General features: G+C 49.5%; 1 protein-coding gene across 2 annotated transcripts in view; it reads left to right on the forward strand.

Annotated features, from left to right (window-relative positions):
* Nucleotides 1–27,608, forward strand: part of OSBP2 (oxysterol binding protein 2) — a 366,090-nt gene that overhangs the window by 161,816 nt on the left and 176,666 nt on the right. The gene's annotated exons all lie outside the window — the stretch shown is intronic.

A 27,608-nucleotide genomic window follows, 5' to 3' on the forward strand; every position in this document is an offset into this window, starting at 1 on the left:
TGAAATATGGATTTCAGCGTCGGCGGGGGACAGCAGCCACAAAGCCTTGCTGCAAGAGTCGTTCCCAGCGTGCTATGCAGTGCACACCGGGATTTCATTTTCTATATGTAAAATGTTATCTATATGTTATTTATATATGTGTGTGTATATCACCTTGATCGATCAGTCCATCAGCCCCCACAGAGAGAGCACCGATCACAACGTCATTTGTGTTGTTCTAGCCAGTCCTTCAGCCACCCGCTGGCCAGGCTGTCAGTGGCACCAGACACCCGATCGGCACAATGCACCACAGCCCAGAACCCCTGAGCGATCCGCCAGCCTCAGCTGGGAATACAGGCACGTGCCCCACGCCCAGTGTGTGTGTGTCTATACACACATCTAAATATTATTTGTGTGTGTGTGTATCAAAAGTCCTAGCCAGCCTTCATTCTGACCTGTCCTAGCCTTGTCACTAGCCTTTTCCATACAGCAGGACAGACAATCTCTTGCCTTATCCCACTGGGCTTAGACTGGTTAAGAAAAGCTTCTTACAGTAACTGCACACAACACATTGCCTTGTTGGAACCTAAACCCTAAATCAAGGGGGACGACACTTTCCTTTCATGTGTTCCGGTGAATAATGGGTTTCTGCGTTAAATACTTCAGCTAGTAATACATTCTGGTGTGTCTATGGAGTCTCTTGGCAGATCGTAACGGTAGAGTAGCTTTCAGTAGGATTGTGATGGTATTTCACCTGGCAATTTAAGATGGTGATCACTGTCCTGGATGGGTGTGTCTGTTCTCTGATGGAAAAAGAATGCTTTTGGCAGAATCCAGGGCAGTCACATTACTATAGACATTTTCCTATGTCAGACCATTATGTGTGGTCTTCCTGTCCGATCCCAAATGACTTCTTTGTCTCCCTCTCACTCGCTTTCTCAGGGTGATGGGGTTGTTGGAAGTACAAGCTGCGATTGTGTTACTGGAACGGTAGGATATTTACTGTAACCCAGCTGTGTCTTAAATAATACTGGATTGGGAAGGCGTTTCCCCAGACTGTTTCATTGGGGTGAGGTTGGGGTGTTTGCTCTTGGGTTCACAGAATCCGGTGGTCTCAAATTCCTCTGGAGGACCTGGGCCCCCTCCTGGGCCCCAGTGGCTCTCCATCACTACCCTAGCAGCATGGCTGCATGCCAGAGCTGTGGTGACAGGGCTCCACTAGCTGGCTGCTGCCCCAGCACCCCCCTAACAGGTTCTACAGCACAAAGGGGGCTCCGTGGGAAAGGGGCTATAGTCCCAGGCTGTTACCTTCTGACAGATTGTCCTGGGGCTGTGGGTGAGGTGCAGAATGCATCAGTCTTCCCAGCTCCCTCCCTTCCTGCATGTGCTTCTCCAGCCCTCAGGAGAGCCTTCTCCGGGACAAGGCCAGTTGCTGGGGGTGTTGAACCCCCAGCTCTTTTATCACAGGCAGGGGGAGATACCTGCATGGAAGGGGCCCTTCCCATTTCTATTTGGGAGGGAACAATTGAGCCAAAAGCCTCCTCTAGCCAAAGCTGTTCCCGTCAGCACCACCCTTGTGCCCGCTCTCCTGGGGCGAGCAATAACGGGCTGGACGAGAACTCGGAGAAAAAAGCCAAATATTTGTTGTCAAAAATTTTGAAAAAACAACTTCTGTTGTGTAAATTTCCCACAAACATATTCCAGTCTGCCCCTGAAAACCTGAAACCAAACCCTGAACATTTTTTACTGAAAACTGGAAAGTTTTTCCAAGGAACTGTTGGGTTTCAGTTGAAAACTGAGAAAATTTCGGCCTAAATGAATATTTTCTGCAGAAATTTTCATTTTGGTCAAAAAGCCTTTTTTTTCCCACCTAAAAATGTTTAGACAAAAAAAAAAAGTGTGACCAGCTCTAGGGTGGACCCAGGAGGGTCGCTACCTCCAGCCCCCAAATTCTCAGGATGCTCCCTTTAAAACAGCTTCTTTGGGGAGCAGTGGATCTTGGGCCCATTGTAGGGATCAGTTGCTATAGGCAGAAGTCTTTGGAGCACCTTCTGTGAATAAATACAGACAATTGCAGTTTCTCTTTATATTTTGTATCCCGTAAAGTGAGTGTTTCATCGCATCTGCTGCTTCCCCTTACAGAACTGCTCCCTGTACTAAACACTTCATGGCTTTGGGACCCTGGCGTGGGGACAGTGTGCTGCCATTGACACCTGTTCATTGGAGAATGCAGATTTTCATCCCCAGGGCTTTCAGGCCAGGATAAAAGAAATGGAATTTAAAAACCCCAAACACCCCCAGAGCCCCCTATATCCCCAGTTTTCTTTTGACCATTATATGTAAAGTTAGTTTGCATGGAAGGTTTGGTGATAAAAGACACAGTTTTAGGGTTTATTTAACTTGTTGCTCGTGTGTGTAAGAGGAGACCAGTACAGACCTTCAGAAAGGAGCCCAGATGGAACTTGGGCTCTTTCACACGGTATCTGTGCATTCAAGGTCTAATCCAATTCCATGTAGGTCTGTCCGTTGGCTTCACTGGGGTGGATCAAGCCCCAGTAACAGAAGAAAGGCCAAGGCCTTGGGCTCTTCTCTGGAGAGCTACATGCATTTCTTTTTTACTCACTACGGTAGGGTACCAAAACTTGGCCCAGTCTAAGTGCTGCATAGGCACCTTCTCATGACCAGGGCCGGTGCTACCATTAAGGCGAACTAGGCGGTTGCCTAGGGCGCCAAGATTTGGGGGCACCAAAAAGCGGTGCCCCCAATTTTTTTTTTACAGTGTTCCTCCCCGAGCACGTCGTTGCTGCTCCACTTCTCCCGCCTCCCAGGCTTGCGGCGCCAATCAGCTGTTTGGCGCCACAAGCCTGGGAAGGGAGGAGAATTAGAGCGGGGGTGGCATGCTCGGGGAGCAGGCGGAGCAGAGGTGAGCTGGGGTGGGGAGCTGCCACACGGCTCCCCGGGGGGGGAGCTGCCGCGGGGGGGGGGGGGCGTCTCAGGGCGGGGGGGGCGCAAGGTGGAAGTTTCGCCTAGGGCACGAAACTTCCTTGCACCGGCCCTGCTCATGACCCCAACAGTTGCACCGAGTTTGCATGAAATGGAGCAGGCTCTTTGGCGGGGAATTGTCATGCACCCCTCCGGTTTTCTGGCTGTGACCAGTCTTTACAACAGTCTAATTTAATGATTATAATTAATTCCTTAGTACTTTGTTGTAAATACCTTTGAAATCCTTAGATGAAATTCATTATAGAAAGGCACAGGTAGGTAAGTATCACTGGTCCCATTTTACAGGTGAAACTGAGACCTAAAGGTACTAAGTGGCTTGCCCTGGGTTATACAGTGCATTCAGTGTCAGAGCCAGTGATGGAATCCAGAATCCTGACTCTCAGTCTGCTGTTCTAACAACTATCTTATAAAATTATAATTGTTCGTATTCTCATAGTGCCTAGGCACCCTCTTCATAGACCAGGACCTCATCCAACACGTTAGAGTCTTTCATTAATATTTGATCTTAATAGGTGTGAAAAATTGTATTGAGAGTCAACCCCAGGTCTCCCACATGGCAGCAGAGGCACCTGTGCTGCTTGCATGCTAATGATTTAGTTAAGGGGTCAGTGCTCTTGGGCTGACAGACCATGTGCCAAATTCTAAGGCAGAAAAGACTTTTAAGGCCAAATTATAAAACTCTAAAGTGAGGTTTTAAAACTGAGGTGCAGACAAAGTATAAGGTATAATTAATGCTGCACTAAATTGATATGAGATTACACTTAGCCCTCGTCATCAGAAAAAGGGTCTCTCAGTTGGTGGATCAAAGAAAGGATCCAGCTGTCTAGATTGGCTTCCAAAAGTTCATTTGCTTGCTCTGCCTTTATCCAGAACTGTTTGGTGTGGGAATCAGGCTGAAATCTCACATCATGGGGCTCTCACCTGAGCTTTATGGTACTTTCTGCTTCTGCATGGGTCGTGTAAGCTTCCCTCAGTACCTCGGTGCTTCCACTTCCAGCTGAGTCATGGGAGCCTTTCCCACAGTAGCTCTGTTCCTCCTGTTCCAGGATGTCTTGCTACTGCTACTTCCTTCCTCAAACCCTTCTCCACCTCAGGAATGGTTCGCCGTGACTGTGGGGAGACGTTCCGATCCGTTTCACCTGGCCTTAGTATTTGGGCTTCTCCTGGGCGTGCAGGGCAGCAGCCGCAGTTTTCAGTTGCTCAGAAGTAAAGCAGCTAGCAGCATCTGTGCAATTTCCTGTATAAACTCATCCATAAACCAACTCACGTCACAACTGCCTGTCCCTGTATTTACACCGTGAAATACATACAAAAGCACTGACCCATGTATAAGCAGCATAGACTGATACATGATCATACATGGTAGCCAAAGTCACATGGTCTTAAGGTGGCTCCTGTGCCAAGAGGTGTTGACAGAGCCTGTTTTAGACAGTGCAGTGCTTAGAAACTGTTTAGGCTCAGTCTCGTGGCACTGATGGTCTGTGATTTGTGGCTACGCTGATCCATCATAATGCAGGCCAGACGTTTTTCCTAATAATTAATCTTGTGCACAGTTCTACGTGGCATCTGATGTTAGAGACTGGTGCAGTGTGACTTTGGGAGTGGAGCTCATCAAGAGGGTGTGAAACAGTAGCTACTGTCTGGACGATAACTTCAAGCCTCAGATGTTTCTGGCCCGGGAAGGATTCACAGAAGAGGCCATTATGATCATCTCGTCTGACCTCTTGCTTACACATGTTGGAGAATTTCCCCAAATGATGCCTGCATCAAGCCCATAACTTCTGTTTGGGCTGTGGCATCTCTTTTAGAAAGACATCCAGGCTCGATTTAAAGACTTCAAGAGACGGAGTATCCACCACGTCCCCAGGTAAGTTGTTCCAATGGTTAGTTTCCTTCACTGTTACAGAAAAAATATGCCTTATTTCTAGTCTGAATTTATCTAGCTTTAGTTTCCAGGCATTGGATCTTGCTGTGCCTTTGTCTGCTAGATTAAAGAGCAGTCTACTAGGGGAAATTTCTTCCTGAAATAGTAAACCAGGTTCAAACATCACTTCTTTACTTTCTCTTGGATAAATGAAATAGATTCAGCTTCTTATGTCTCTCATTGTAAGACACATATTTTCCAGACCTCCAATTATTCTTGTACCTCTTCTCTGAATTTTTAATGTTTTTGGGTTTTTTTGATATGTGGACACCAGAACAGGACACAGTATCCAGCAATGATCTCACTAATGCTGTATTCAGAGATACCACCTTTCTGCTCCTATTTGATATTCCCCTGCTTACACATTCAAGGATCATGTCCCGTTTCCCCCCTCCCTCCCTCCGCCTTAGCTAAAGCATCACATTGGGAGCTCATGATCAGTTGGTTATCTGCCATGACCTCCAAGTGCTTTTCAATGTCATTGCATTCCAAGCTACTATCTCCCATCCTGTATGAGGGATCTACTTTCTTTGTTCCTAGATGTATCAAGTGCTGTAAGTCAGCCTCTGTAACCTGTTCATTTATTTAGTTACCACTCCATCTATTTTTGTGTCATCTTCACATTTTTCTAGCACTGATTTTATATTTTCTTTCAGATCATTGATAAAGATATTGAATAGCATTTAACCAAGAACTGATCCCTGCCCAACCCCGCTAGAAACATCCCCATTGGGTGACAATTTACAATTACTTTTTGAGATTCATCGGTTAGCCAATTTTAATCCATTTAATATTAGAATCATAGAATCATAGAATATCAGGGTTGGAAGGGACCTCAGGAGGTCATCTAGTCCAATCCCCTGCTCAAAGCAGGACCAATCCCCAACTAAATCATCCCAGCCAGGGCTTTGTCAAGCCTGACCTTAAAAACCTCCAAGGAAGGAGATTCCACCACCTCCCTAGGTAACCCATTCCAGTGCTTCACCACCCTCCTAGTGAAAAAGTTTTTCCTAATATCCAACCTAAACCTCCCCAACTGCAACTTGAGACCATTACTCCTTGTTCTGTCATCTGCTACCACTGAGAACAGTCTAGATCCATCCTCTTTGGAACCCCCTTTCAGGTAGTTGAAAGCAGCTATCAAATCCCCCCTCATTCTTCTCTTCTGCAGACTAAACAATCCCAGTTCCCTCAGCCTCTCCTCATAAGTCATGTGCTCCAGCCCCCTAATCATTTTTGTTGCCCTCCGCTGGACTCTTTCCAATTTTTCCACATCCTTCTTGTAGTGTGGGACCCAAAACTGGACACAGTACTCCAGATGAGGCCTCACCAATGTCGAATAGAGGAGAACGATCACGTCCCTCGATCTGCTGGCAATGCCCCTACTTATACAGCCCAGAATGCCGTTAGCCTTCTTGGCAACAAGGGCACACTGTTGACTCATATCCAGCTTCTCGTCCACTGTAACCCCTAGGTCCTTTTCTGCAGAACTGCTTCCTAGCCATTCGGTCCCTAGTCTGTAACAGTGCATGGGATTCTTCCGTCCTAAGTGCAGGACTCTGCACTTGTCCTTGTTGAACCTCATCAGGTTTCTTTTGGCCCAATCCTCTAATTTGTCTAGGTCCCTCTGTATCCTGTCCCTACCCTCCAGCGTATCTACCATTCCTCCCAGTTTAGTGTCATCTGCAAACTTGCTGAGAGTGCAGTCCACGCCATCCTCCAGATCATTAATGAAGATATTGAACAAAACCGGCCCCAGGACCGACCCCTGGGGCACTCCACTTGAAACTGGCTGCCAACTAGACATGGAGCCGCTGATCACTACCCGTTGAGCCCGACGATCTAGCCAGCTTTCTATCCACCTTATAGTCCATTCATCCAGCCCATACTTCTTTAACTTGCTGGCAAGAATACTGTGGGAGACTCTATCAAAAGCTTTGCTAAAGTCAAGGAATAACACATCCACTGCTTTCCCCTCATCCACAGACCCAGTTATCTCCTCATAGAAGGCAATTAGGTTAGTCAGGCATGACTTGCCCTTGGTGAATCCATGCTGACTGTTCCTGATCACTTTCCTCTCCTCTAAGTGCTTCAGAATTGATTCCTTGAGGACCTGCTCCATGATTTTTCCAGGGACTGAGATGAGGTTGACTGGCCTGTAGTTCCCCGGATCCTCCTTCTTCCCTTTTTTGGCTACGTTGATTTTGTATAGTGCTAATATTTTGTATCAGAGTGTCATGCGGTACTAAATCCAATGCCTTCAGAAGTCTAAGTCTATTACGTCAACACAGTTACTCTTTATCAACCACATTTGTAATCCCACAAAAAGGATTCACATTTGTTTGACAAGATCTATTTTCCATAAAACCATGTTGACTGGCATTAATCCTGCTACCATCCTTGAATTCTTTACTGGTTTTGTCCTCTGTTAGTCTTTCATGATTTTTCCCAGGATTGATGTCAGGCTAACCAACCTATAGTTTCCTGGGTCATCTCATTTACCCTCTTTACCAATTGGCAAAATATTAACTTTTTTCCAGTCCTCTGAATCTTCCCCAGTGTCTAAACTTTGTTAAAAATCAACAGTAATGGCTCGGAGAACTCCTCAGCCAGCTTTTTAATCCTCTTGGGTAAAAGATATATTGCCATGCAGATTTAGAAATGCAGTAGTTGCTGTTTAACATCCTCCCGAGTTACTAATGGAATAGAAGGTATTTCATCATCACTGTGTTACTGTTACATCACTGTATTATCACTGTGAATACATGATCATCCTGTCTCTTTCCAAATACAGAACAGAAATATTTACTGAATACTTCTGCCTTTTCTGCATTGTGATTGACAATTTTGCCATTGTTATTCAGTATTGGACCTAATCTGTTGCTAGGATTTTGTTTGTTACTGATATATTTTAAGAATTCCTTCCTGTTGTCCTTAATTCTACTGTCCATAGGTTTTTCGTTGATACCTTTGACTTCTCTTATCAATTTCCTGTTTGTACTCATTGCTATCAACTTCCCTTTTTTTCATTTGTTATATATTATGGTTTTGTTTTTAATTGCTACTTTCATTTCCACTCCTTAACCATAGAAACCTTATTTCATTATTGCAGAACTGTGATTTTTTGGGGCATCTAATAAAGCATTCTTAAACAACTCAGTTTTGCTCAGAATTGTTTTCAGGTTTGGGAAATTGGGCCTCTTAAAGTGCGAAGCCAAGCCTATATACTGCTGGTCAGGACAATATTCTGTTTGCACATAGCACATTAAATTAGATGATAATCACTTACACTTGGGCAACCATCAGTTTTTAGTTCAGTGACCTTTATCCATCAGAATGAGGTCTAATATAGAATTACCCCAAGCTGATTATAATACTTTTTGTGTTAGAAAGTTCTCAGTTATCATTTTTTAAAACTCCAAGAATATTTTACCAGTGGCAGCCTGAGCCTTCCAGCACATATCCCCCAGGTTGAAATCCTCCATGATACAACAGCTCTTCTTTCTGCAAATGATAAAGAGATGTTTAAGGAGCCGCGCATCTTTCCATTGTCTGATTTGTTGGTCTACAGCAGACCCCTTCAGTACCCCAGCAAGGGGGTTTATCAGTCAGAACATGAATCCACAGGCATCTGCTTGATACATTTATAAAAGCAGCAGACTCATTCCTTGTTCTGCTCGGGATTCTTTCTTTCTTTCTTTCTTTCTTTCTTTCTTTCTTTCTTTCTTTCTTTCTTTCTTTAGACCTTCCTGGACCTGTGCTTGGCTGAGAATGTGCCCCATTCCTTTTTAACAGTATGAATTACACTTCCTGTGGGAGGGCTGCTACCTTGTTCGATACTTTTGCAGCAAGTGGGCTCAGCTGCAATAGGGAGGCTGGGACTCATTCTCCAGTCACTTTCACTGGTACAAATCGGGAGGAAATTCACTGAAGTCAGTGGTGTAAAACCTGGTGTAAGAGACCAGAGACTCAGGCCTACTGTTCCCAGCTGCGAGATGAGAAATTAACACGCACTACATGGGCACAATAAGTGTTTTAGTTAAAGGGAGGAAAAAACCCAAGTAGGTCACGTAAATTCCTACAGCTTGGGGCAGCAGCCACTTCTGTGCTGCCAAGTCCCATGGGTTTAACAGGCCTTCAACTATTCAATAACAAATGCCCGAATGGCCATGTCCCACTGTAACCCTCAGATCACATGGAACACTTGCTACTGTACAGTGAACTCTGCCAAATGCTCCGTGTGATGGAAGGCTCACAGAGACGAGGTGATGCAGAGAAGCCAGAGACGGAGTCTCTTGAAAGGCATAGACGTGTTGGTGCTGGGGAAGCTTTGTGCATTTGAGTATGTTTTAAGCATGGGCTGGCCAAAGTGCAGTCTATTGGGGTCAGGGGGGTGGTCACAGGCAGCCCCTAAGTGTAGCATCCTGAATGCAGCCCATGCTGCTCACACATGTTGTCCAGCACATGGCTGTTGCTAGGGGGTCACCACTCATCCCCTTTTTGATGGGGCTGTTCCCAGTCTGGCATGCAGAGACTGCTGGCATTGCAAGTCTTGGGGTTGTGTTCTGGGCTCCCCCAATGTCATCCTGTCACGGTGCGACGCAATGTCACTGTCACAGCTCAGTGATGTAAATGCTATGACATGATGATGCCACAGATTAGTCCTGGACGTGGATGACAAAGACAGAAAACTGAGTGGCTGTCACCAGTGCCTTCCCCTGCTTCTGCTTGCCCCTACTGCTGCCATTCTTGGTTAGAAGCAAAGGCTGGAGGCAGGCAGCGCATGCAGCATCTCGTGGCACAAGGCAGTGTCGGGGAAGAACCACAACAGGTCAGGCAAACGGGAGACAGTGGCTTATGGAAATGCAGCAGCAATCTGGAGAGGCAACAGAGTCTTGCTGTATCTTTTGAGGCTCCTAACATAAATCTGCTCCACACATGCTCTGCTCCCGGCAGATATTAATAGAAAACACGTCTCTAACAGCTATCACAAAGCCATTCATTTCATGGACACTTCTGCATTAGCTGACCTGTATCTGCCAAGAGTTTTGCAGACCATAATGAACTCACACAGGGGAAGGGCTGGGAACATACTGAGCAGCAAAGGTCTCTCTTGGCTGAATAAACAGGATGAGCGTCAGAGCAGAGAGGATGTGCACATGTGTTCTGGGTGAGCTGCAGAACAGACTGATTTGTTGGTAAGTTGTAATGGGAAAAGATGCCAGTTAACAAGGGCTCTTCCCCTTCCCTTGGTCCTCGGGGGTTAAAGGAGGCTCGGAGAAGAGCTAGCTGTTGCATTTATACCCTGTGGCTGCCAAAAGGCCGGGGAAACCTTACATATGTTGGATGGCATCTTCTCACAAGATTACTGGCCCCTTTAAGGGGAGTCTGGGTCCAGGCTACCCGTGACAAGCTAATTTAAGGGGACCTAGGCATGATAAAAGGCCATCAGGGTTCAGTCGCAAGGAGGTGCTCACAGAGAAATGTTCTCCTAAGGGAAAGGAGCTCCTGGAGTCCACAGCCCCAAGAAGGAGGACTGGGCAGTCCCTGAGCCAAGGAGAGAGACTGCAGGCCAGAGAGGCCAGGACTGAGAACCATGGGGCCCAAGGAGGAGGGCAGTGCAGCCTGTAAGCCAAGGAAGGAGACTTCATTTCAAGTTTACAAGGAAGTAGAACCCCAGCAAGGGAGTTTTGTCTTACTCCCCTTCGTATTGTGTGAGTTCCTAAGGGGCCCTCAGAGAAGAGAAACTGCGGCAGGGGGTGCCTGCAGCACCACGCTAGGTCTTGGGGGTGCTACAGGGCAGACATGTCCCATGACATCATCTCAGGAAGATTCCATGCAGCCTGTTCTGTCCCATGTTACCAGGAGCTTGGAGTTCTGATCTCTTTGTCACCTGTTTTCCCGTGCTAGGCCATTTCCCACTGCGTTAATCAGCATGTTTCTCTCTCTGTCTCGCTCTGTCCTTCCACTTCAGTTTCCCCAATCCTGTCTCCTGGGAAGTGTTGACATTTCCTGGGGGGGAGGGGGGGGGGAGATAATTGCAGGTATTGTGCCATGTTCTGCTAATTGCAAGAATTGTGATGTTTAGATGTGTGAGTTAATTGGAAACACCAGCCTGACTAGCCTTGCATCCAGGCTGGAAGGTGTTAGCCACAGCACCTCTCAGTCGGCTCAGCCCAGAGAGCTTGTCCCTGGGCTATTATCAGAGGTGAGAAGAGGAGCTGCTGGGGCCTACGGCCTGCGTATCGCCCTTTCTGCTCTGAACCTTTCCAACGGCACCCTGGGATTTCTCAGTGCCAGTGATCAGTCATCAGCTGAGTGCAGGTTGTGCACACTGCTCCATGTGACACTGCTGTGTGCATACACCTAGACCCCTGTTAACCACTGCTCTCAAATGTTTAGAGACCAGAACGCTGCGGGTCACACTGCTCTCCGATGTGAGAGAGAGACTTGGAGATGACAAGAACTCAGATGCTGCAGAGGTGCCTGGGAAGACGTCACTGCAAGCTGGGTGCACATGTCTGAAGTCTGAGTTTTGCTCATTAGATGTGATTTGCTGCTTCTGACCAGTCTCTCCCACTCTGCATATTCCAACCTCCCCTTTTACATGCAAGTAAACTGAACCTCTTCCTTCCCCCGAAATAAAAAATCATGTGATAGGCCAAGTTTCAAAGATGCATCCTAAAGCCTCTCAGTTCTGGGACCTGGCGTGCACTTTTCCTCTTACGTACTAGTGTAGTTAGTTAGTCAGTTTTTCCTGCCCTGGGGAAAGCTGGTATTATGCCCAGAGTCCCAGTGTGCAATCATTGTATTTTCTCCCCCCCGACACACCCCATTTTCCATGGGCGATGACCACCTGGTGAAAACCAACCGGACCCATTGGCGTATGCGGAAGACAAAGTTGAACTGCATGTGACAGTTCTGATGGTTCCCAGAGCAATTTCATCGTCTTCCTCAGAAGACAGGGTTACCTCATCTTCACAATCTCCACCTGACGACTACAGGCAATATCAGGAGCTCCTACAAAGGGTGGCATCTGAGCTCCATATACAGCTTGAAGAGGTTCAGAAGCCACAACATAGATTACTGGACATCTTGTAACCCTCGGGTCCCAGCTGGTAGCCCTCCCAATCAACGAGGTCATCATGGATCCATCATCCAGCTAGAACAGTTTGCGCTCCCGGAGAAATGCTACTGCATTCCATCGAAGGGGAGAGAGTTTCTATTCTCTCACGCACTGCCCATTTCTCCGGAGGTGTATGTAGCCACTGAAAGATCCAGGCTGCAATGCCCCAAAACAACACCCTGAGCCAAGGGTGCCAAACGGCTCGACCGCCCAGGAAGAAGGAACTGGAGAGGTGCCAGGCTGCATAGCCCCTCAGACCCTTGGTTCAGAGCACGAGGAGAACAATTCTGCAGGTCTGAACCAGCGGACACTGCTTACAAAAAATCTCCGGACTCAGGCATGGGGTGTGCATGCGTACCCATGTGTGGAATACAGATAGGGACCAAACATCTCAAAGGGCAGGTCTACACTAACCCCCCAATTCGAACTAAGGTACGCAACTTCAGCTACGTGAATAACGTAGCTGAAGTTCGAAGTACCTTAGTTCGAACTTACCTCCGTCCAGACGCGGCAGGCAGGCTCCCCCGTCGACTTCGCGTACTCCTCTCGCCGAGCTGGAGTACCGCAGTCGACGGCGAGCACTTCCGGGTTCGACTTATCGCGTCCAGACAAGACGTGATAAGTCGAACCCAGAAGTTCGATTTGCTTGCCGCCGAACTACCGGGTAAGTGTAGACCTACCCAAAGAGCCTCCAGTTACAGGCAAGTCTCTTCCATTTGTGCCAAGCTAGGGGAGCTCCCAGTTTTAAGCACTTTAGTAGAGCTGATGCTCTTGGCATGGACATGGCATTGTTTAACTATGTAATGTCTGTCTATTGGGTGTTCTTATATGAGCACCCATCACCATGCTATCTAAGCCCCTAATGCTGGTGTTCCTCTCCAGGCTCCAGAAGCAAGGCATGAAATGCTCACATTTCACTCATTCAACCCCTGGATTTCTCACTACACCCATAACACCTAGCTAGCTGTTTAGCTATGTGTGAGAGATGGTACAGCCCAGGTCTGCAGGGTGTTGGGCCTGTCCTGTGAGCTGTTAGCACCTCCAGCTCCCACTGGAGTGGACAGACCCAATATACAACCATAAGTTCATAGAAGTGAATTCATGGTAAGAGCCAGGGTCACATTCGTCTCTCAGGCCTACTGAGTGAGTCTCTTATAGTAACAGGGAGCTCAGCGGCATAGCTGGTCTGGTTCCACACACTCGGTGCTTTGGAATTTCCAGAGGCATCAGCGATTGGCACTGCTCAGAACGGGGGAGTTTTTCTCTTAAGTCTTCAGGCAAATTATGAGCAGAAGAGACAAATGCCTGCAGCTCTATCTCTCCTTCAGTCAGCCCGTGTCCACCTGTGACTGCTGACTGCGTAGGAGCCGAGCCACTTACTTTGTTTATGATCTATCATCCTAAGCCCCGTCCCCTTCATTTGAAACAATCACAGCTTGTCAAGCACATCATTATACCGTGATCATGTGCAGCGTGTGCGCTTGTATGTGAATCATTTGTTGATGAACAAACCCAGTAGAGCCAGGCTAAGGTAGGAAATGGATATGCACTGATACTATCAGCAAAACAGCATGCAGACTGCTGGAGCGCTGGCCTGGAATCTGGGCAGAATGAGAGGCAGAATCGCTCAATGTAAGGCAAAAGATGTTCACATCATTAGAGCTATTCAGCTGAAATCGGCAACAATACGGGGTTTTAAAATATGGCTTTGATATAATCAAGTCTAATCAGGGGGAAAGTGGCCATCTTGACAGTCTGATGGCATAATTAGAGACAGGAGTTGCAGTTAGCATTGGAATGAATGAGGGGAGCCTCAAAGCTCCATCCACCTTGGCCTTTAAAATAGAGATTTTTTTGTCCCGGTGCAGATACACCATGGCAGCACTTCTACGCTGGGGGATTGCACCTGTGCAACTACAAGACACCGGTGCAGACCCCTAATGTAGACAAGCCTCAGCCAGTCAGCTACATTTCTCAGTTAAAAGTTGGAAAGGAATTCCATTGCCTATCCTGCTTCGTATCCCTGTGGAGTAATTAACCAAGTATAGTTTTCATGCCTGTTATTGAGGCCACTAAGTTTCCTTCTATTTCAGTTCAGTCTAAGAATATCCGATTAAACAGCCCATGTGCCTTATGGAGGCATCAGGATACCAAGATTAGCAGCGGCGATGCTATATTTGAACACTACACACATCACAAGTGGCTGTCTGCATTGTAAGTTAGATGAGCTATTAGTATCATCACTCTAGAAGTGCATCAACCCCCTAGGAATGCACAGCACACGGTGCTGGCTGTTCCTGTGTTCGGTCATAGGGCCCCTGCAAAGGAAAGAAAAAGGGGCAAGGCGTGTGTGCCCTGTTCTGTTCACTTATGTCAAAGAAGGCCTGAAAAGGGATTTTTTCTGGCTTAAAAAAAAAGACTTCCTTCTGCGTGTTTCTTACCTCAGAAATACCAGGAACGCCAACTCTGATCTCCTCTCTGTGCGTATCTCTCAGGCGTATGGAGTTGGAGTTCTCAGCCTTTGAAGAGGCAGCAAGGGGACCTTTTCTCCCAACTGTGAGAGTTAAAAAGGTATAAAAAGCAAAGGTTTTGGTTCTTCCCTCTAGAGGGAGCTCAAGGAACTGATCATGGGTCTCTGATTCTGCACCAGCCCGATCCTGCAATGAACTAGAGCAGCCTTGGAGCTGCTCTAAGTTATACATCTGGCAAATTGTGCCTGAGGTACCTTAGGCTAGTGCAGGCTTGGTTTAGTGGAGCAGGCATATGGTCTGCCCTCCCTCCTCCTGGCACATCCCCTGCTAATTCTCCAGTCAACCATAGAGTCTTATAGGAAAATCAGGGTAGGCAAAACACGAATTTATAATGTAAAAACACAAGCAGAACCGTCTCCTTCATTTCCCCCCCATGGACAGATAAACTTTCAGGCTTTTGTTGTTCATAACATAAAGAAGCAAAAATTGGCACACCCCAGTTAGTTTTTCCTTTGCAGGTTGCCGCCTTCGGGCATTAGTGAAGCATGGCTGTGACATCCCTGACAGCCTGTCAGAGAGCTGCAGATGTGTCCTGGCTCCTCGGGCCATTTCACACAGGTGTTGGGGGCACACAGATGATGCTGGAAAGGATTCAGATCCAATCGCACACAGCAGGAACTGTTGCATAACTATCGAAAAGGCAAAACTGCTCCAACTTTCTGCTCCCCGGCAGGGGAATCAGCACTGTGTCTGTGCAGCCACCCTGCATTGAGGTCACCGAACGACCTTACATGTACCATGGACTGTGCAGCCACAGCGGCCCTTGCATGGCGCCCGGTGTCCAGCTGCTCCCACCATGTCACTGGGGATTACAGGCTGCTGTACTGATGTGTCCCTGGCCGAGCTGGGGATGGGTGAGCTCTCCAGGGCTGAAACAGTTCCAATGCTGTCCTTGAAAAATACTTCAGCCAGAAGGAAGAAGTGGCTGAGAGTGGAGGGGGCTCCCTGAACAGCTGAGATGGCTGGCGATAGGACAACAGGAGTTTTCCCAGGGAGTATAAAGCGCTCCCATTATTTACTATCCTGGGGTAATAGCCTGCTTCACTCTCTCCAGCTCACAGTTATTGACATGGTCCCTTCCCCAAGGAGTGTGCAGTCTTAGGGCCATAGTCTGACCTCATTTACACCTGGTAAAACTGGAGTTACACCAGTGACTTTAATGGCGTTCCTGCAGACCTGCCGTAGCGTAGCTGCGACCAGACTCTGGCCCTAAGACACAGACAGGTAGTGGGAGTCTAGAGGACAGCACCAGTGGAGCGGGTTTTGGCACCAGGTCCATGTGAATTAGGGTCTGTGTTCGTCAGCCTGGTGCAAGAGGAGATTTCAGAGGGATCTGGGTGGAATGTGGGTGGGCCTGGCACGCCGATGCAGGGAGGCTGTTCTGAGGCATATGGGGCACCTAAAATACATTGGCTCTGTGGAGTGGAGGGCAAGGGGAAATCTGCCATTTCAATGCTAGAGTTCTCCCTCCCTCCACCATGCAGGGCAGGGCCACTGATGTGAACAAGGGGTTAATTACAGCCCAGATCCCCCCGCCCCTTGCCCAGGTGCTCATGGGGAGGATTGCAGATTGGCCGCTTGGAGCAGAGAGTGCCAATGGGAAGGACAGCTCCACACTCCGAGCCCCACACTGGGGAGTTTCCCCCAGGTTGCGGTTGCTAATGCAGACTTACTATCTTTTCTTGTTATAATGCTCCTGAAGAAAAAGAATTGGCTGACTCTGACTGTTGGTTTTAGCTGCCAAGTCACGGCACACGTATCGGGGGTAGCCGTGTTAGTCTGTATCTACAAAAACAACAAGGAGTCTGGTGGCACCTTAAAGACTAACAGATTTATTTGGGCATAAGCTTTCGTGGGTAAAAACCTCACTTCTTCAGATGCATAGAGTGAAAGTACGGCACACCTTACACATGGCTTGTGGTCGCACCAAGGGCTCTGTAGGTGATGCATCCTGCATTTCATAGTGGAGGGTTTGCAATGCTCAGGCTGTCCAGTCACCTGGCTGATTGATTGTGAGACTCAGACATACTTGTTTGTAGTCCCTAGTGTCAGTCAGGCTCTACCACCAATGGGAAGAGTTGATGGCTTTGAGTTGGGGCTGGACAAAAATCTCCATCATAAGAAGCAGAGTCTTATGCACAAATCTGCAGAGACCACAGTAACCTTCACCTCCGGTTCGCAATGGATAGAAGCAGTTCAGGATTAAGGTACGTTGGCCACATTAAGTTGGCCTTACAGCTGCCTCTGCTTTCACTGTTGGGTCTGGAACATCTGGAAACTTGCTGGACAGTTCTGGTTTTCAGCTGCTGTGCTTCCACGACATCCAAAAGTCTCCAGTTTGCAATGTGATGGGATTTGTGTCAATACGGGATGACTCCTGCGCATTTGCACTGTGGAACTGAGCTCAATGATAACTATGCTAGCGTATACCCCACCATCTCCTGCACGCCAGCAGCTCGCCAGCGCTTGCATACCTTGTAGAACAGTCAAGTATTGTCCAAATCCCTTTTGCTACTGGCGAAACTGATCTGATTGGGATTATTTGGCCTCTAAACTATAGCTTTGGCTCCTAGTGAATGGCTGCGTAGAGGTGACGTAGGTCAGTGGTGAGATAGGAGCTTTCTCTTCTCTTTCAATAGTGTTGTTTTTATGCACAAATTGGCTGGTTTTAGCCATTCCGTCTGGCAACCAACCAAATGGTACATCCCACTCTCAGCAGCCCCCTAATTATTGCCTGCAGCATCACCGTTCATATCTAATTAAGCAGGGCCGAATACTGCTAGTAAATTGCAGCGTTTAATTAGCATTAGCGTAGTCACAGAAGGTATAAATTTTGCTATTCACTAGTTCATGTTATTTTACTTTGAGGGAAATTACTAGTAATTATAACCCTCTTTGCAGCAGTGCTTTAATCTAGACGTTAACTTCTGGATTCACATGCAGTGAAAGACCTTGAAACACATGTAGCCGGTGAGCTGCCCTCACTGCCATTGCTCCCTCACGCTGTGAACCGCTTTTGTTCTGCCTGTGCTGATCACCTCGCTTCACTGAACATAGTTTGCTTTTGAGGTGAAACCCAGGCGCCACTGAACTCTGTGGCAGAACCCCCATTGACTTCAGTGAGGACTGCACCCTTGGTGTCGCCACTCTTATACTGTGAAGCTTTGAATTCTCTCCAGCCTCCTCTTCCCCTCTGTATAACATCTTTAAAAAAATCCACCCTAGGTCAATGGCCACAGAATGATCAGTGTTAAAGGGGAAGGTTTACTGCAGTATAGTCCCCAGGGTTTTGTCCTTTAAAAAACCCAGGGAGTGTGTGTAATGTTTTGAAACCATGGGCCAAATTCAGAGATGATGCTTAGGGTGCGTAAGTTAAACTCCCTGAATACATCCCCCTAGACTGACTTTGTCACTCCACCCATGTGTAAAAGTCCAAATTACATGGTGAGAAACTGGGAGAAGGTGCAAGACGTTTTCAGGTTAAACTAATCATAGAATCATAGAATATCAGGGTTAGAAGGGACCTCAGGAGGTCATCTAGTCCAACCCCCCTGCTCAAAGCAGGACCTAATCCCAACTAAATCATCCCAGCCAGGGCTTCGTCAAGCCGGGCCTTAAAAACCTCTAAGGAAGGAGATTCCACCACCTCCCTAGGTAACGCATTCCAGTGCTTCACCACCCTCCTAGTGAAAAAGTTTTTCCTAATATCCAACCTAAACCTCCCCAACTCCCACCCTGCTTCCACTGACACCTTCTTACGGTTTGCAGAGCCAGGAGAAGGTGCCAGATAGACCACTCAGATTCCCTTACTTTATTCAAGGGTAGGAGTAGTTAGACCAGGGAGTCTCACTGAGCAGGAGCGGGTCTGAGCTCAGCCTGTGCAGCTGCAGAACATTTTTCCAAGATCTAACTGCCTCAATGGTCAGTTAAGAACTTGTACAACTGTCTGCAGTAGGGCCATCCGGTGACGCTGGGGTCGCCACCACTTCCTGGGGTAGATTCTTCCATCATCCAGTAACTCTCACTCTTCGTTCCCCATCTGTAGCCACAAGCAGGGGGGAGTCAGAAATGCAGGTTTGATAGAGGCTGTGCTAACCCATCCCTCAGTCTGACTCTTAAAAACAGTGCTTGGCCTTGATGCATTACCCCTTTGTCCTACTTCCCTAGCCTCAGTGTGGATTACAGCTCCGCCTCCCCCTCTATACCCGCCTCCCAGCCTCAGTGTGGATTGTAGCTCCGCCTCCCCCTCTATACCCGCCTCCCAGCCTCAGTGTGGATTACAGCTCCGCCTCCCCCTCTATACCCGCCTCCCAGCCTCAGTGTGGATTGTAGCTCCGCCTCCCCTTCTTATACCTGCCTCCGAGCCTCAGTGTGGATTGCAGCTCCGCATCCCCATCCTATTCTCCTCTTCCAGCCTCCCTGTGGATTGCAGTTCCACCTCCTTCTGTCCTATGCCCCCTCCCAGCCTCAGGCTGGATCATGGCTCCACCTCCCCGTGAATAAAGTTGTTTGTACTTTTATTCTCCTTATTGAGGTTTAGCTAGGAAGCAACTGGCACAAATACCAAAATGTCCCTCATAAATCGCCAACTATTTTCCATTAGCACGGGAACGCCAGGGGCGGGAAGTGTGTCTTGAAAGAGCACAAGCATATGTTCCGCTGGGGCATTTTCCAGAAGAATATCGAGTCTCATCACTTACTGCAGGTCTCTCCTTTTGCTACCATCGGATGATTAGACATGAAATCTCCCTACCAAGAAAAGCCTGCGATCGAAACACTGTGTTCCTAGCAAGCCATAGCCCAAACTCATCCCGGCTCGAATCCCAGGAGGCACCAGAGTTACGCCAGGGATGAATTTGGCCCAGTGTGTGCAAGGAGCCCCATCAGGAGTAGGGCTGCGGGCAATGCATTGAATCCTGTTTTAACTCCCTGCAGCTCTTGTTAGATAATGTTCTCTTCAGCTACTGTACCATCTCCAGCCGTGCTGCAAGCAGTTTCCCTTTTCTTTGGCCCACGGATTTTAAGCAGCGAGGCTGACCTGTATGTGAGCTGCCCTTCCTGTGCTGGTGCCATCTTAGAAGGACCTGAGGGTGGAAAATAGTTAAATACGATTAAAAATGTATCTTCTGTGACGCATTGAGAGCGATATCCGAGAACCTGAGTGTTCAATAACTGCCTGCCAGGACAGGGACTGAGCGGATGTCACTGCCGCTATTGGAGAAGAGCACCCAGGGCAAGGCTGAGATCAGTGACGGTGTCAGTGGGAGCTGGTGTAACTTACACGCCCTGGTGTCTAAGGTGTCTCGGGGCATTGGCCTAGGTTGGAGGTAAAAGGAGGAATGTCACCCCAGTGTGAACTCCAGGGGCTCCTCAGGAAGGCACAGAGCTCCCCAGCTGGTAGAGGGAGCGGGACCACTCTGCCATCCACTAACGAATGTGGCGAGTTTGTCTCTTGTGTGACTAGTGATGCTAGCTGCGTGCAGTGCTGGCTTTCAGGAGGACACACTGACAGCTACATCCCCAGCCCTGGCACGTGGTTGTAAGGGGGGCTTTCACCTTGCACCATGTATCAGAGGGGTAGCCGTGTTAGTCTGAATCTGTAAAAAGCAACAGAGGGTCCTGTGGCACCTTTAAGACTAACAGAAGTATTGGGAGCATAAGCTTTCGTGGGTAAGAACCTCACTTCTTCAGATGCAAGAAGGAATGGGTTACCTAGGGAGGTGGTGGAATCTCCTTCCTTAGAGGTTTTTAAGGTCAGGCTTGACAAAGCCCTGGCTGGGATGATTTAGTTGGGATTAGGTCCTGCATCTGAAGAAGTGAGGTTCTTACCCACGAAAGCTTATGCTCCCAATACTTCTGTTAGTCTTAAAGGTGCCACAGGACCCTCTGTCACCTTGCACCATGTGCACGCTTGGGAGCCATGCAGGGGCTGGGCACAGTCTGCCCACCAGGGGGTGGAAGAGCAGGGTTGTAGCAGTAAATGCTACAGGAAATGAGGGGTACAAACGTGTCAGGGAAAATCGCTCCCCTGATTTCACTTCTTACACCTTGTGGTAGTTGCTTTTCTGGCTACAAACAAGTTTTTCCTCCTCCCTTTCCTTCTCGGTGTCTAAACTGCAGTGACACGATATGTGGTCTTGTGTTCCTATTTCCCAACGGGCGCCGGAACAGGAGGGGGCCAAGGGGCCAGGGCCCTCCCACTTTTGAAGGTGGACAGGCCTGGCCGATCCACTTTTCGCCATGGGCCCGGCCCCCCATCCCTCCTCTTCCACCCCAAGGCCTCGCCCCCCAACCAGGCCAAAAGCTGGAGCCTGGCCCAGGTAAGAGCGGCTTGAGGAGCCCAGGCAGCTGTGGGGAGCTGCAGATCCCTGAGCCCCCCCGGCCAGGGCAGGTGGAGGGTCTGCGGCTCCGCACAGCTGCCCACACGTCTCTTCCCCGACCTGGCTCTGGCTTCCAGCCTGGGAGTGGGGCCTTGGGGGCCAAAGAGCCCCAGGTGGGCCATGGTAAGAGCAGCTGTTGGGAGCTGTGGACCCTCCATCTTCCATGGGCAGGGACATGGGCCAGGGGCTGCTCTCGGGCCCCCCCACCCCAGGCAAGTGGAGGGGCCCGGGCTTCCCGGCCCGGCTCCAGCTTCAGGCTTGCCCGAGGGGAGGGGGGAGGGCTCGGGGGAAGAGATGGGGCGGGGGGGGGCATGGAGGGGTGGGGGTCTCATGGCTCCCCCACTTTTAGGAAGAATCCCGTTTCCCAGGCCCCCACTGAAATGCAGTAGTACTTACATTTCAGTACAGTGGAACCTTGTTCATTCATGCTTATCACTGGATACTAGAGAATTTAGAAGTAAGAAAACAAACAGTTACAAAATAGTATGGTTCATAGATCCCAGCACGCATTTTGTTCATTTATTAGACAAGAGCAGTTGACTTTTAGTTAGTTAGTTATGATAAGACTTTGGTGTGTTCTAGTAAATATTCTGCATTCAGTTTTCAGAAAGTACAGAAGCCTTAGGTAACAGGAGACCTCCTTCCAGTCCTGTCACCTGTTGACTCCTGGCTGGGAAGAGGGAATCGTGTAGGGGTTGGAGGAGCTAGCAAAGTGAAAACTCAGTGTTGTTTATTCAGACGTGGGACTGGCTGCCCCAGGGGACGGGAATGTGGTATGGAGCTTTTCATCTCTCCCTCTCTGCCCTGGGAATGTCCAAAGACAGCTGTGGCTGAGGAGCACAATTTCAAAAAGCAGCCTCTCCATCTGTGCTTGTAAAGCTCAGTATTTGCATATGCAAATCAGGTAATTAGATGTCTAACCATCCAGTTTGCATGTGCAGGACTGCAGGGGCACATCTAAAGCGACACGGAGGCCCTTCTGAAAACTGGATGCTAATAGTTGCCCTCATCTGATGATTGTTTGGCAGCCCATGCACAGTGAATGTGTGGGTCTCAGCCTAGTTTCAAGGGGACAGATGTGCATGTATCACAAAAAACACCCTCATAATTGTCACCGATTGGCAGCCTCAGCAGAGCAGAGAAGGAACAAGAGGGAACTCTTCTCTCGTCCCTAGAGCTGGCCCCTTCAAGCAGGAGTTGGTGCGTTCTGTTGCATCAGTAGCGGGCTAGGAACTCTAGTTGAATAGGCTGACAAGTGCAGTTTGAAGAACATAGAATCTGAATGCACATTGGCAAGAGCAGAATCTGTCATTGTCTGTGGTGGGCTTGTTCTGTGGGTGAATACCACGCTGGGTTTCGAGGGCTGTCCCTACGACACCGTTCCCTAGTAGGAAATTGACTTTTAAAAAATCTGAATCCAAATCTCATTAGGTTCCATCAAGGCTGTGTGAACTGTGGACATATCAATCTCCGTTTCGCACCTTAGATGATTGAAGACTTTGAGACACTGTAAACAGATCACGTGGCTGTTGTCAGACTCCCATTATAGCAATTGTACTGGGTAACGCTGCAGGCTCAGTTTGCATCACTGACGATCCTTTTTTAAAATCATGAAATCTGGAAAGAAGGAGAGAAAAACTTGGGAAGCACGTGTGGACTGCAGCATGTGGGCACTGGTTACCAGAGATCTCCACAGGTTCGGTTCATAAAGAACAGGAACTAGTTGGCTCTCTTCAGTGGGGCGCTATCATTTCTGTAGCTTTCTCCTTGTTACAGCATGCCAGATGTCCCAGCAGCCGTCTCCCTCTCACAGATACACACGCAAGCGTTGGCAGATACTGTAACTGGGATATGGACAGCACAGCACAAGGGGAGAATTTCAGGCAGCATGGACACACCAGGCTCTTTGGGAGAAGAAGCCACAGTGATTTCCTCGTTAGATATTGTCGCCTTTCCTCCCCAGCCCATTAATTTAATCCCCTGGATGTAATCAGACTGACCTAAGGCTCTTCCCTTCATTGCCCCACTCAAGCCTTCAGCTCTAGCTGGGCTTCAGCCACCCGCACCGCTGACTTCCCCCCGTTTCCGATCAGGAATCGAAAGAAGAAGAAGAGTTCCGTTCTGTTCCGGGAAAGGCCGAGGAAGACGGGATGCTGCAGCAATGGAGAGACAGGGAGAGCGAGCGAAGGACCATTCAGACCTCGCAGACACCCAGGAAAGGTTTTCCAGGGCAGGAGATGCTACACGATGGCCTAGAAGTGGAGACATATTGGAGCTTGCACCTGCTCCATTCAGCTCAGCTTGCAAGGAACTCGAAACAAACAAGGTGATAGGTTCCAGGCCCGTCTTCTTGCCGTACACCGGAGACCTTTTCCATACGCCTAGAACCCAGAGCGATAAACGGTCTTCCTTCAAAGGGCCCTGTACCGTTGCCTCCGAAAGGCGATGGGCACGTATCTCCGCACCTTTACTAATGAATAGTTCAGTGACTACATAGGGGGCTGCACTCGACCTGTCGCTGTGCCAAGCTCCCACTCTTGTCAGTGGGAGAGCTACCAGGGATCGAAGGGAGTTCATGGCCATTACTTTGTAACCACAGCCCACTCCGCAGCAAGGGACAGACACCCCGTGTTAAACCAATGGCAAAGGCTGGTAATTCTGTCCATCTGCATCAGTGATATTTTATTTGTAAAGCCAGCCATGATGGTGCCGGTAGTAAGGGAAGCACAGAGCCTTTTTGCCAGGCGCCGGGTTGGTGAGCCGACAGTCTGAGTGCAGCCGTAGAGACTGTGCTTTGCTAACCATATGTTAAACTCTGTCCTGGCAAATTGGCTCCGTAGGTGTAGCCCTTCCCCTCTCTTCCCACTGCAGGCATCTTCTCTAGGCTCAGTCCTCACCTCCCGTCTTTCCCTGCGAGGGACAGACAGCCGGGGTACCAGCAGACTGGCTAGGTGGAAGGGTTGATGGTGTTAATGGTGCTCCCTGTCTAAAGACTGTCTTAACTGCATCAGTGATGCGTGTTCTCAGTAGATGCAAAGACCAATTGAGCTTGCAGGCCGGAAGGCCTGTGGTGCTGGCTTGCTCAGCAAGGTTGGCGCTTCTAGCTGTGGTTTCATAGGGCAGTGCCGCTTATCGCAGATCTCCTCATGTGTCTGTCTTAATTAGTATAAGGACGGAGCTGTGTCCGGAGAGCAGACGGCGAGCGCCTCATGAGCACAGCACTGATTCCCTGTCTGGTTTGATCACGTCACGGCTTGGAATCTCTTCTCTGTGTTTAATGAACGTTAAGCATTTTGTAAATGAAATCCGGGTGAGACACTCCGGGGCTGTTTAAAATGCAAGAGGTACAGTGGGTTCCCAGCTGCAGACGAGCGCTCCTCCATCTCAGGAATGTCTAGAGGAGGGTGAGGGGAGACACTTTAAAGGACAAAGTCTGCACCACAGGTGGGACTCACAGCTGTCACAGAGCTTCTGGCATTACCAGCACTGGGAGGCTGGGCTGGGTGTTCTCTGACAGGCGTCTAGAACACGCACAGGCTTCCGGAACTTTGGCTGCAAGATTATTTGTTTCAGGCTGCTCTTCCCACAGCCCCATCTGCACATAAGAACGGCCAGACTGGGTCAGACCAAAGGTCCCTCTAGCCCAGGATCCTGTCTGCCGACAGTGGCCTATGCCAGGTGCCCCAGAGGGAATGAACAGAACAGGGAATCATCAAGTGGTCCATCCCCTGTGGCCCCTTCCCAGCTTCTGCACCATTCAGAACCAGACACTTGCCAAACTCCTCATGCTCATCCCAGAAGGTGAGTGTGACCTTCACCGCTGCACAGCAAGGACGCTCAGGAAACCGTGCCCTTACAGATGGGGCTTAGGGGAGACTGCGTCACCTTCCCGCACAGAGATGGAGCAGCAAAGATGGACAGGACGGACTCCCTATCAGAGCTCACCAGCGCTGATCCTAGCCTAGCCAGTAGGGGTCACTGCATGTGTGCTTTGGAGCACTCCCGTTTCATGCCTCTCTGGGTATGTCTACACGGGGATAAAAAACTGGCTGGCCTGGGTCAGCTGACTCGGGCTTGTGGGCTAAGGCTCCCGGGCTGGAAAATTGCTGTGTAGATGCTTGGGCTGGAGCCCGAGCCCTGGGACGCTGTGAGGGTGGAGGATCCCAGAACCCGGGCTCCACCTGAGCCCAAAGATCTACACAGCAATTTTAAGTTCCACAGCCTGAGCCCTGTGAGCCCAAGTCAGCTGAGCCGGGCCACCCATGGCCAGTTTTTGTCTCCATGTAGACGTGCCCTCTGTGTCTAGCTCTGCTGCTAGTGCCTGAGCCAGTGAAGCGCTGAGCCCCTCCGGAGCGGTGCTGAGCTCTCTCCAGTCCCCTTTACGATTATTAGCATGGAGGGTGCTGAGGACCCCTTCGAAGATGCACAGCCCTGTACTGGATCAGGCTTCTAGGGAAGCAGGAGCTGAGTAGAAGCTGAGTCTGGTCTCAAGCCGATTGTGCACCAGTGTATCTCCATTGGCATCAGCAGAATTATTCCTGATTTACACCAGCGTAACTGAGAGCAGACTTTGGTCCCAGGCCTGAGAATTGAATGCAAGTCTCCCACACAGCAGCAGAGCCCAGATGAGAGGCCAATGGCCTTTCCCTTAAGGAGCTGAATATCACAAGATAGCCTGGACTTTGGAGCCTGATTTTTAAAGCTGGCGTCCGGTTTCCACTCCCAATTTTGCCAGAGCATGGAACTGTGGGTTCAGTTTTGCAGTCACAAGTAACGAGTGGAGCATTTAACTGCCATCATTTGAGCCTACAGTTCATTGCACCAGCAAAAGGAGGCAGGTTTTCTAGAGCAGACCCACAGCAAGGCAATGCTCTGCATCCCAAACCAGCTCCGTCGTTCCAGAGCGGCGGGGAGCCCAGAGCCCTTTAAATCCCGCCCGCAGCTCAGCGCCTGGGCTGGGGCGGGGATTTAAAGAGCTCGGAGCTCCCTGCCGCTGTGGTGAGCCCAGAGCCCTTTAAATCCCGCCCGCAGCACAGTGCCCGGGCTGGGGCTGGGATTTAAAGGGCCCGGAGCTCCCTGCCGCTGTGGTGAGCCCAGAGCCCTTTAAATCCCGCCCGCAGCACAGTGCCCGGGCTGGGGCTGGGATTTAAAGGGCCCGGAGCTCCAGCCGCTGCGGGGAGCCCAGAGTCCTTTGAATTCCACCCGCAGCTCCGGCTGCCGCTGTGAGGAGCCCAGAGCCCTTTGAATCCTACCCATGGCAGCCGGAGCCCCGGGCCCTTTAATTTGCCCCTGAGCTCCAGGGGCTCCCAGCCACCTCTGCAGCTGGGAGCCTCGGGTTGATTTAAAGGCCCAGGGGCTCACAGCCACAGCCAGTGCCCCAGGGCCTTTAAATCTTGAGAGGCCCCGCCTCTTCTGGATGAGGCCACGCCCCCTCAGGACTCCGGCAGTACCTAAGTCCTGTAAGTTACTTTCACCCCTGCCTAAGGCTCAGTCCTATAACAGGAAAACTTGTTATTTTTAGCAATCCATCTCTGCATATTTTTTTTATTTCACTGGAGATGAGATGAGCAGCGGAAGCTGCTCATTGTCTGGGTAATGCATGATTATCTCCCCATCACCACACCTTCAGGAGTCGTTTTCTTGCTGTTGTTCAAAGCCCTCTTTATGCAGGGGGTGTAAATGAGCATTTCCGTGCAGCTGACATGGCCAACATTGGCTCTTTAGCATTTAAACAATATGGGTTTATTTTTATCTCTGATTACGTTTCCAGTCAATTTCTCTCGTCAGGCCGTGTGTGATCCCAGGCTAGCCTGTTTCCAGGCTGGTTACCTTGTTCCTAGCATGGCAGTTGCTTTGCCGAGTTACCGGACTTGCATGCGGACTGCTGCTGAACTTTCTGTCCCAGCAGAACTGCAGTGAGGAGAATGGCAGCCTGACAGAGAACAGGCAACAAAGCACATTGAAATCTGTCTGAGACCCAAGTGCTGTCCTCACTGGCTCTTGAGACAGGGCTTGGAAGGCTTTTGAAGACATCCACTTCTAAAGCACCTGGAAAATACCCCCAAGACCTGTGTTTCTGTTGTAGCCTTCAACAGTTCCCCAAGTCCTCACTGACACTTACCCTGCTTTTATCATTTATACATTCGGGGCCCAAAGCTGGTGCCATTCACAGGGCCGGCTGCAGGCACCAGCGCCGCAAGCTGGTGCTTGGGGCGGCCAATGGAAAGGGGCGGCACGTCCGGGTCTTCGGCAGCAATTCGGCGGCGCTTCCCTCAGTCCCTCTCGGAGCGAAGGACCCGCCGCCGAATTGCTGCCGAAGAATTAAGCGGCACGGTAGAGCTGCCGCCGAAGTGCCGCCGATCGCGGCTTTCTCTCTTCTCCCCCCCCCCCCCCCCACTTGGAGAAACCAGCCCTGGCCATTCAACTCAATAACAAAACTCTCGTTCACTTAAACAGGATCCCAGGTAGGCCTGTTCTGAATTTGACCAGCTGTAGCTTGCTCTGTTTGGCTGCTTCCTTATCCAGTATGATCACGAGTCTTTTCTGCTGTGCTGCAGAGCTATGCAATGTCTTTCTTACCTAACCTTGCTGTTGATCAGGCGTGGCCAGTGTGGGGTGAGAAGGAGAGTTGGAAAATCCTATGTACTAGCAGGAGAGGGGGTAGC

This window comes from Emys orbicularis, chromosome 16 (assembly GCF_028017835.1).
Source record: "Emys orbicularis isolate rEmyOrb1 chromosome 16, rEmyOrb1.hap1, whole genome shotgun sequence".
NCBI classification, from domain to species: Eukaryota; Metazoa; Chordata; order Testudines; family Emydidae; genus Emys; species Emys orbicularis.